Genomic DNA, 10,180 nt, shown 5'->3' with positions numbered 1-10,180 from the left:
GTTACATGCTGTTTCAAATGAATTTCCTTCTATAGATAGTGGTTATTTTTCTTGCATTTGTATGCATTTAATATGCATTCTATGTAGTGTTTTGTCTGAAACCTGTTAAAATCCCTATAGAACCTCAGGAAAGAGTTGACAACAAGAAAGCCAATAGAAGGTCAACAGATGCAACTTTTCCTGACCTGTGTGGACCACCGTGCGAAGCTCTGACAAAGCCTGAGAACATTTTGGCCAGCCGTTCATCATGGTGTTTTGTACCGCACCCTGGTCAACAACAGCTTGTATGTTAAAGTTTTCAGATGTCGCAAAGTGCAACTTTTAGTGCTTATCTGATTTTGTCATCCACAGTCTATGACACCACCTGTTTTTTTTTAGCTCAACTGGACATCAGCAGACCCAAAGATGAGCTGTATGTTGAAACGTCTTCTGGATGCCTCACGTGGGCAGATTTTTGGACACTGGGTTTAAACAAACAAATGGAATTCACTGTAAGTATTTTTTTTCTATGAATATGAAATAATAAAGTGTAAATTCATTTTTTTTCATGATTTTTTCTGTTTCAGATTGGAAATGGCTGTTTTGAGCTTATCACTAAAATTGTTTAGTCAAAGGTACTGTATCTTGTATATGATGATTGTCAAGCTTTAATTTAAAGAGTTGTTGTTTTAAATGTTTTTTTTTTACATTCTAGGGGATAAGCATTTACATAGAAAATCTGTATGTCACCCGGACTTGGCTTGCACCCTATGGCTGTGATCCATTGCAGTCCTTTCCTGTAAGTGTACCGTCCTTTAAAGAAACAAGCAAGTAATCAAAATGATTTTTTTTTATAACTTTGGTGAGAGTTCATATACAGGATACTTAAAAATACAATTCTGTTTCAGACTGATGCTCAGAGGATGCACATCATAGTTCTCCCTCTCTGGACACCTGGTCATTTCCAGTTGTGTGTAAGTCTTGTTTTTTGACACATACAAACTGTTAGAATTTTGCTATGTGTCTGAGATGTATTCAAGCTTTTATGACGCAGTTTCAAAAGTCTTTGATTGTGATCGCTTGCAATGACATTGTTTTCAGGTTTGAAGTCATGGCTAACTGTCTTTTAGGTACTGAAGCCACCTAAAAGAGAAATCCTCTTTCTTGACCCATTATACACCAAGGCAGGATTTGGTGACCAACAATATGTTTCACTTTTGAGGTCACATTTTTATAAGCATTTTTGGTTTGTTCCGGAGTTTTCAGGAACCTGTTCAGTGTTCCAGGTTAAGTGCATCCCAGATCATGTTCTGCTGATCTTGAGTGTTCACACATACAGTACACTCACATGCTTTTTTTATAAACTATATCAGCAAGTTTCTGTGTGGAGTTTGCATGTTCTCCCCGTGTTTGCGTGGGTTCCCTCCGGGTACTCCGGCTTCCTCCCACCACCCAAAGACATGCAGCTTGTGGGGATAGGTTAATTGGATAATCCAAATTGCCACTAGGTGTAACTGTGTGAATGAATGTGAGTGCGAATGGTTGTCTGTCCCTGTGTGTTGGCCCTGCGACAGACTGGCGACCTGTCCAGTCTGTTGCCCTATGACAGCTGGGATAGGCTCCGGCGCCCCCCGCGACCCTGAAAAGGATAAGCGGAAGCGAATGGATGGATGGATGGATATATCAGCATGATGATTCAACATTTTATTCTATTTCTCATCTTCACATTATGATCAAGTCAGTGATGCTGTCTTTAGATGAGTTTCAGACATAAATAGGGTCTTCCAATGTTTTAGTTTAACATAAAACACCATTAAAAATTAGTTTATGAAATATGCAAACCTTAACTTAAAGCTGTAAATGCTTTATTTTGACCAACTGTGAGCATGTGACTGTACTTTTTCATTTTGTTATGCTGTTTTATTGAGGTCGTGTTCCTAAGGCCTGTAGTTACAGTTGGTGCTATTGGCAATAAACATTTCACACCCATCATCATGACATCTGTTAACTTGTGAATGTAACTGTCTTTAAAAAAAAAAAGGTATCTTGCAGTGAAGATCATTCCCGGGCAGTGGTCAGAAAAAAAGAGCTTTGACTTGAAGGTATGTGCTAGTTTAAGTGTATGGTGAATAATATGAATTACACTAGTCTTCTTTTAAGGGATTTTATTAACGAGCCTTTATTTTCAATGTAATACAGGGTTTTCCAAGCCAAGACTATGGAGTTGACTGTGGGATCTTCATGCTGATGGTAATTTTTCTTTTCTCTTCTTGAGATTCATACAGAAGCTAATTTAAGCTTCTAAAAAAAATGACATTTTTATTTTTTCTTCCAAATAGTCTGCTCTGTACGTGGCACAGGATGCTTCATTTGACTATACTATAGTAAGTATTCTATTTACTTTCACAGCAATGGAGTCTTGAATCTTTTGAAAGTTGTTAAATATGTTTCATATTAATATTTTACAGTCAGACATGCCCTACTTGCGTAAATGGTGGTGCTTGCTGTTGTATTGTATTGTATGTTGTATTTATATTTTGACTTCCGTTATATGTTGTGTCAAAGTTTACACACCTTAACAATATCAACATTTTCTGTTAAGCTCTGGCAAGCTATTTGCACACTGGAGAGAGGAAGCCAAAGCTGTGCTTGAAGGACAACACGTGCCCATTTTCAGACTGAAAAAGCGCAAGTTCCAGGAAGTCAGTCAGGTCAGTATTCACTTTAAACAGTAGTGTAATTACATGTTTAGTGACATTTGAATGACTGTTAAAAAACTGTTCTGCAACAGAGAAATAACTATGTTTTTATCCCCATTTGCCTGACACAGGAGCCAGCAGTTGTTGAAGATCTGCATCCTGCTGTGCAGTGGGTTGTCCAAAATAGGGCACTTTTCCGTGGACATGGAACAATGCCAAAATATCTGTCCTTAAATCAAGGGGACCAGCAGAGGGTCTTAAGAGACATGTCAGAGGAAGAAGACACTGGAGGACTTGTTCCTCTTTGTTTTTCAGTTTGCAGAGGACATGGAGCTCTTTTTGAAAGCATGTGCTGATGAGCAGGGACTAAGGGTCAGTGCTATGTTTGACATGTAATGGACAAATGTAGGCACTGGCTGTGTTTGTTTGTTTAATATGTCGTTGTTGTTGTTTTTTGTTTTGTTTTTGCATAGTACAAAATTCCAATTAAATTTATTTCAAAATGTCGTTCACTTGATTCTATGTCCATACTTATAATAAAGGATTACAGTGTAACAGCATTAAATATAAATGTAACAGCATTTTTTTTAAACTTGTAATTTCAAAATAAAAAGCTTATTGTTGATATTAACAGTAAAGAATTGTAATCAATAATATTTTTATACATTTTAAACATTAACACTCTGGGCTCTATCCTGGCCATTTGTGGACACTTCACTTATTCTTTTTTTTTTTGACTACTGCACTGCAGTGGACCAAAAGAATGACATGGGTTTGATCTTAAGGATCTAATAGTTGTGTGTGTTGTGCATGACATTGCCACACAAATATGTATTTGCAAGATAGAGTAGAATAAATTATGACGCATGAAATATTACATAGGCTGCAGTGAATTTCTGTTGATACAGACTATTGAGCTTTGAGTTTCCCAGTCAAACTTAGCTTTGAAGCACATGCTAAAAACACTTTTACTCTTGTACATTTCATAACAAGACACCATAGCCAAAATATTAACAAAATATATATTATTAAAAACTTCAAAGCTGCAGCACATACAGCAACAAACACCATTAGTAAATGTGTCCTGGAGTTTATGCAGGTGCAGAAAGTGCTGCTGCTGTAAGTAAGCCTAACAGCTTCCAGATCACTTATTTTTCTGGAAAGATGGTAGGAAGGGCATCACTGCTCATTTCTACAGTCTCCCAGATCTTGGAATACAATCCCTTTGTACCATGAAACCACTTCGCAGTACTAGGAGTCCACTAAAACCTATAAAGAGAGTGATCCTGGAAGAAATGGGGCACACACTAGTGATCTCAACAATTGCAAGACAGCCTTTTCCCCGATGCTCAGATGGGGAAAAAAGGAAGTTTAATGAAACATTAGGACTTTATCACCGTTTTATCTGAAAAGTTAATGGTAATATATAACCTAACTGGCTATAAAGAGTAAAAAATTTAGATACAATTTTGATTTTGATGAAAAGGACTGGTGCTATTTAACCCAATCATGTTGCCAATTAACCTAATCAGTGTTAATTGGTCTTCCAGCTCTTCGTTATGCTCAAATTTACTTTTTCCAGCCTATTATTGCTACTTGTCCCAACTTTTTTGGGATTTGTTGACATCGTGTAATTTTGAATCAACATATTTTTCCTTTGAAATGATACATTTTCTCGGATTACATTTTTGATCTGTCATCTACGTTCTATTCTGAATAAAATATTGACATTTGCCGTCTCCACACCATTGCATTCAGTTTTTATTCACAATTTGTTTAGTGTCCCAACCTTTTTGCAATCCGGTTTGTATGTATCAGCAGCAGAATGGACCTAAAAATAAATGTACTTCTGCCCATTTTGACCCATTTAGCAGAAAATTCAAATTCAAATTCAAATTTTATTTGTCACGTACACAGTCATACACAGTACGATATGTAGTGAAATGCTTAGACAACTGCTCGTGACCTAAAGAAAACAAAAAGGGAAAAGGCTATGAATAAGATAGGAAATAAATATGAAAAATTAAAAAGGGTAAATTTAACTAGGAAGGAATAAAATATAAATTAAGGTTAAAAAGGAAATAACTGTACAACACAAATTAGAATGAAGGGTGAATTTAACTGGGAAAGAAAAAGATAAAATATATAAATTAAAGTTGAAAATAAAATAACTGTACAACAAAATACACAATATAGAACTATATAAGAATGTATGAAGAAATATAAATAAATATATACACAATAACAGCAGCTGTACAAATATTAACTGGAAATGAAGAATATAGTGACCAGTGTTGTGCAATCCACATTATGTCTTGTGCAGTGCAAATATGCTTAAAGTGATTTAAGTGATGAAGTGAAAACAATGTCCAGAATGTCCAGTGTGTGTGTAAGAACTATATGTGTGGGTCAGTACTGTGTGGTGGTGTGATTGAGAGACCGTATCGCCTGCGGGAAGAAGCTCCTCCTCAGTCTCTCTGTGTTGGTTTTCAGGGAGCGGAATCGCTTTCCTGACCTCAACAGAGAGAACAGTCTGTTGTTGGGATGGCTGAGGTCCTTCACGATCTTCCTGGCCTTGGTCCAGCACCGCCTGCTGTAGATTGAGTGCAGGTCAGGGAGCTCGGGATGGTGCGCTCAGCTGATCGCACAACCCTCTGTAGAGCTCGTCTGTCCTGCATGGTGCTGTTCCCGAACCAGGTTAAGATGTTTCCCGCCAGGATGCTCTCTATGGTGCACGAGTAAAAGTTCCTGAGCACCTTGGAGGGCAGTTAGAAGTCTCTCAAGCGTCTGAATTATGGTGGAATTATGGTGTTAAATGCAGATCTGTAGTCTATGAAGAGCATTTTAACATAATTCCCCCTTCTAGTGTCCAAGTGAGTGAGTGATGTGTGGAGGAGATGAGAGATGGCATCGTCTGTGGAACGATTTGGACGGTAAGCGAACTGTAGTGGGTCCAGTGTGTCTGGTAGTGAAGAAATGATGAAGTCTCTGACCAGGCGTTCAAAGCACTTCATCACTACTGAGGTGAGGGCTACAGGGCGATAGTCATTGAGAGAAGCAGGGTGGGGTTTCTTCGGGACAGGAACAATGATGGACTCTTTGAAGCATGTGGGGATCACCGACTGAGATAAAGAGATGTTGAATATGTCAGTGAACACAGGAGCTAGCTGGTATGCGCAGTCTCTTAGGATACGACCTGGGATGCCGTCTGGTCCTGCTGCTTTCCTGGTGTTCACTCTTTTGAAGGCTCTCCTTACTTCATGCTCGGAGATGACGAGCACGTTTCCGGTGCTGGCAGTATCTTCCTGTCTGCAGCCGTTAGCGCCGCTAGCACTAGGATTGTTGGAGTCCTTAGCTGCAGCCTCGAAGCGAGCATAGAAAGTGTTCAGCTCGTCTGCCAGAGTCACGGCCGCGTTCGTCATACCGGTTGTTGGTGCTTTATAGTCCGTTATTGTCCTTAGTCCCTGCCACAGGCTCCTAGAGTCACTCTGTTGGAGTTGTGAAGCCAGCCTGTTTAAGGCTGTGATATCTATTCTGTATGACTTAAAGAGTCACGTCGGTAAAAGTAGATAAATGTTTTAAGAAATATACATTTTATAGCATTTTGTGAACATACACAAAAAGTGGCCATTTTTGGCAACAAACAAGCTGAGAGAGAGTTTTATATTTTTTGCTTTCCTTGAACAAAAATAATAGTGCATAATAATCAATGTTGATGTTAATCAATTAGATGTCCCAGACACTACTATTAATAATACAGCAGTCCCTCGTTTATCGCTGGTGTTACGTTCTATAAATAACTCGCGGTAGGTGAAATCCATGAAGTAGCCAACTTTATTTTTTACAATTATTATAGATGTTAAGACTGTAAAACCCCTCACTACATGCTTTATACACTTTTCTCAGACAGGCATGAACATTTTCACACTTTTCTCTTTTGTTTAAACACTCTTAGAGTTCAAACCTTCGTAGAAACATGAGTCCAGTATTATGGAATGAAACCAAAAGGTGCATTTGAGGGTGCAAAACGTTTCGTCGGCATTGTTGTGTTTGTTTGGGAGAAAACTTACAAACATACAGTACAGCACTTCAGAGTTACACTGCTAGCGATCGAAGATTTATGTAAATTCGACAAGCTAAACGCATTCTGTACTGTACAGCAGGAGTCCCCAACCTTTTTTGCACCACAGACCACTTTAATGTCAGACAATATTTTCAGGGAACGACCTTTAAGGTGTCGCGGATAAATACAACAAAAGAATTAAAAAAAAGAAACTGTGGTATTTTGTAAATATAATAATAAATGTGACTTGAGCTGTGTGCCAACAACAATGACAGTGAGATCCTCCTCTCTGCTTCTTAATGCTCTCTGGTCGCTATGGTAACGCGTAAATAGTTCTTTCAAAATAAGACACACAACTACAACCATACATTTCACACCGGAGGATCAACTGTCACGGAACGGTACCAAAGGACCCGGTCCGTGGGCCTATTAGGGACCACTCCTGTACAGGAGACACTGGACTAGATTGATTGACAATGGTCTACAGCAATCAGAACGCACAACACGATGTACTGTAAAAAAATAAATAAATCAGCGAAACAGCAAGTGCCGCGGAAGGTGCGCCGCGTTATAGCGAGGGACCACTGTACACTTTTGGCCATGAACAATTTAGGGGATGGTGAATTTTTTTGAACAAACCCAGAGTGTTAAAAACCCCTCACTTAAAACCATTTTTATTTCTCAGCAGCATCAATAGTAACAAAAACGCAATTTAGTTTTCGCTGTCAAAGTCGATTTAACTGAAGTTACATGTTTCAGGTTACTGTGGAGGTCACGTGTTTCCGGTTACTGTGGAGGTCACGTGTTTCCGGTTAGTGTGGAGGTCACGTGTATCCGGTTACTGTGGAGCTCCACAGTGGCTGCAGGTGCTCTTGACGGTGTGCTGCAAACTCTGTGTCTGTGTCTATGTGCACGAGCACATGAATGCCTACATGTGCGCGTTCCCACGTGTCTATGTGAGTGCTCGTGTGTGACTGTGTATGCATACCTGTGTGTATGTGTGGGTGCACATGAGTGAGTGTGCGTGTGGATGTGTGTGCGTGACAGTTAAAACACTGTGGGTGTAGGTGACTCCCTAGGTCATAAAACCCATCTCCCTTCCAGACCACAGTTATCCAGTTACAAATGTTGAGACCCCCACCCAAACATCCTCTAGGGAAATTCCACTCAGCATTAACTCCTCTCTGTTTTACTTTCACAGTTCAAGTGGGGGAGGGGTCTCCAATCTACTCCTAAGTTCACGACACAGTGAAGCCTTTATTATATTGAGGGCAGTGTCAATGTCTCTACAATAGTTCTACATTCTATGTTAACACATTTCTAAACTCTAAAATAAGCTAAACACTCCTACACTATCTATCTATCTATCTATCTATCTATCTATCTATCTATCTATCTATCTATCTATCTATCTATCTATCTGAGATATTATAGAGATATTATAGAGATAGAGATATAACTTGAAATGCAAATATAAATAGTCAATTTTAAAATCATATGCACAGGTTTTGCAAACAACAAAGTTATTTGTAGCCATTTATCTTTTACCCCTTTTTTTAATAACCATTTCAAACTATTTAAATAACAATCAGCTGTTCTGCATTCAATAAGATGCCACACAAATTATTTGTGCCACTCCTGCAGGCCATTTACCATTTACTCCAAATATTTTTGTCCACTATGAAGGAGACCATCACGGCCTGATACCTGCAGGTATCACAGCAACAGGTGTATCACTCTTGTTCTCTACTTGGAGACAGCAGTCACATCATTGTTCTAACACACAACACAAAACTATCCACAACACTACACACTAACTACACAAGACAACATATTAACTACACACTCCAAACACGCTAAACATCACAAATCTCAAAACTCGCTCTCTTCCTTTTTCTGCTGTGTTTCTCTCTCTCTCGCGTGGGGTCACTTCTAAAACTTCCCCCTCTTCCTAAACAACCAAATGTCATGTTGCCATATAATTGATTGGTCGACATGGTACATTTTCATCAACATGAAAGGGCTGGTTTTTTGTTGTTTTTTTGAGCTATAGAACGCACTTTCAAGCAGGAAGTGCGTGCTAGAGCTGTCCTTAGACAGTAAACGTGATGAAACGATTGAGGAAAAAACGCAGCGTATATATTGTTTATCATGACTCTGGTTTTACGTGGCCTATCAACACAATTTAAAAACTGATATATATCACCTTGTTGCTTTGTCATCTTGAAGTGGTCATGTGATTGGCTTACCACGACTACTTCATTCTTCCTCAGTCAAACAGCAGCACTCATGCGATTGTTTTGCCCCTAGCTCCAGGTGTTGTACCAAAAAGTGATCGTAGGGCAGAAAGTGATTGCCGTCCGCGGGAGCGCGCGCAGCTGCTTAACCCTGTAGCGGCTATGCAGGTCACACAGGGGATGAAGAGCGGAAAATGGAGAGCAGAGAGATGTGGAGGATGACAAAAAAAATGTGCCTGACGAGCCCAGTTGTAAGCTATTAAGACTCAACTGTACACTGTGTTCGCGTTTTCCTCCGAAACCGTAAGTTCTGTTGGAGCAGCCTTTCAACAACTCTCTCTGTCTCTTGCTAACAAAGTTGACCCAGACAACAAAGTAAAGCTAGTTTTTGGCTACGAGACCAACATGAAACCCGACGTATTAGCCAGAGGTCCCGTTACTATGGTTCAGAGCTGCAGACCTGTTTTATATACGTGCAGAATGGTTTTCTATGTGAGATCATTGTAAAAAGTGCAGCCTTACCTAATGTCCACCCTACTGTTACTCATTTTATATTAAGATTTAAAAATCTAGTTGGTATTGGTATGGCAAGTAACCTTCAGTAATAGTAATAAATCACACAGCAATAGTACATTCATGTAGTTTAAACAGCATTATAATATATTAAGTAATCCAAAGTATTCAGAATATGTGTCAGAGATTTACAGTTAACAAACAGTCAGGTGAATAAACAACAATGAGACACTTGTGTAGGTTAACGTGCTGCACGGGTGAAAAGCTCAGAGCAAATCACACCGAACTGCAGTATTCGTTTATTTTTATAGGTTACATCGTCAATATGCAAATATAATCACATTTCCTATCACGCAGGTCCTGATGTCTGTCTGCATGCAAGCTGTGTGTGTGTGTGTGTCACAGAGTATGTGTGTTGCAGGTCAATTGAGTGTGTGTGTTCCTATACTAAATCTTCTTCGTCCGGTTCACCTTCTTGTGGCTGTCCAACATAGGTGATCACTGTGGCCTGTACCATTTTGCCAATCATTGATCTGATACAGGGTAGAATGCATGTAGAGAACATGCAAAGCAATAAAAGAAGAACTCCTATCAAGACAAGTCCTTTGATCATGAGGGTCCTCCAGCTGCCGCTCAGCAGCCAGGTCAGCCAATCTTCTGTGTTCATGACATAGTCTTGTTGCTGTGCA

The 10,180-nt window shown here is 39.3% G+C and overlaps 1 long non-coding RNA gene across 1 annotated transcript; it reads left to right on the top strand.

Annotated features, from left to right (window-relative positions):
- The first annotated feature begins 465 nt into the window (after positions 1-465).
- On the top strand, positions 466-3,252 carry LOC146610118 (uncharacterized). Its single transcript, XR_014905075.1, has 9 exons — positions 466-491; positions 567-614; positions 695-778; positions 888-953; positions 2,021-2,081; positions 2,179-2,229; positions 2,319-2,363; positions 2,582-2,690; positions 2,810-3,252. It is a non-coding gene; the product is annotated as an uncharacterized LOC146610118 (long non-coding RNA).
- Positions 3,253-10,180: the final 6,928 nt, after the last annotated feature.

The sequence above is a fragment of the Diplotaxodon limnothrissa genome, linkage group LG22 (genome assembly GCF_057381915.1).
Source record: "Diplotaxodon limnothrissa isolate DT_005_m linkage group LG22, D_limnothrissa_male_GT1.1, whole genome shotgun sequence".
Lineage (NCBI taxonomy): Eukaryota > Metazoa > Chordata > Actinopteri > Cichliformes > Cichlidae > Diplotaxodon > Diplotaxodon limnothrissa.
This window is presented reverse-complemented; position numbering and strand designations above follow the sequence as displayed.